Raw genomic sequence first — 721 nt, forward strand, 5'->3', positions numbered from 1 at the left:
AAACACAGAAGTGGTTTAAACCATAATTTTAAGGTAAAAGAAAAATATGACTACAGTTGAAGTCTACATGGCACTTGGACATTTGTAATTTTAGTTTTAGTGTGCATTGTTATTTAAAATAGTATACAAGTAATCTCATATTCATGCTATTAGTTTATAATATCGGAAGAATGAGATTTAGTGATTAAAATGTTATTAGTAATACCTGTTTCTCAAAATTTTTTTCATCTAATAGAACTTTTAAATATTAAAAATTTCTTTGAATTGAGGACTGCCTTTTAAAATATTTTTTGATAGAGTATACGACCTTTAGGGAGTCATTCAGTAAATACAAAATTCACATGCATGATTCTTAGAATGCTTTTTCCATTATACATACAGCCTCTCATATGAAAAACTAGGTAGTGATTTCTCTATGTCAAATATCACTCCAGTTCTGTTTTACACACATCTTCGTTATGTTTTTTTTTTTTTTTTTGCCCAGGGAAATGATCTGTATAGATTGTGGGCTCCCTGTCTCTGGCTTCCGATTAGATTTGGCTACTGAGATCCCTCCCCATCAGGAGATGGGAGGCAGTGAGAGTGAGGTCAGGGTATTTATTAAACTGGTTTCTCTTTGTAAGGTTTCCTTTGATTAAAGATTACTGCTCCTCTAAAGGCTGCCTCCTCTATGTCACTCTCTCCTGGGTTCTGCTAAATACTTCTTCCTCTCATCTCTTTG

This window comes from Pteropus medius, unplaced genomic scaffold (assembly GCF_902729225.1).
Source record: "Pteropus medius unplaced genomic scaffold, Ma_sr-lr_union100, whole genome shotgun sequence".
In the NCBI taxonomy this organism is placed as follows: Eukaryota; Metazoa; Chordata; class Mammalia; order Chiroptera; family Pteropodidae; genus Pteropus; species Pteropus medius.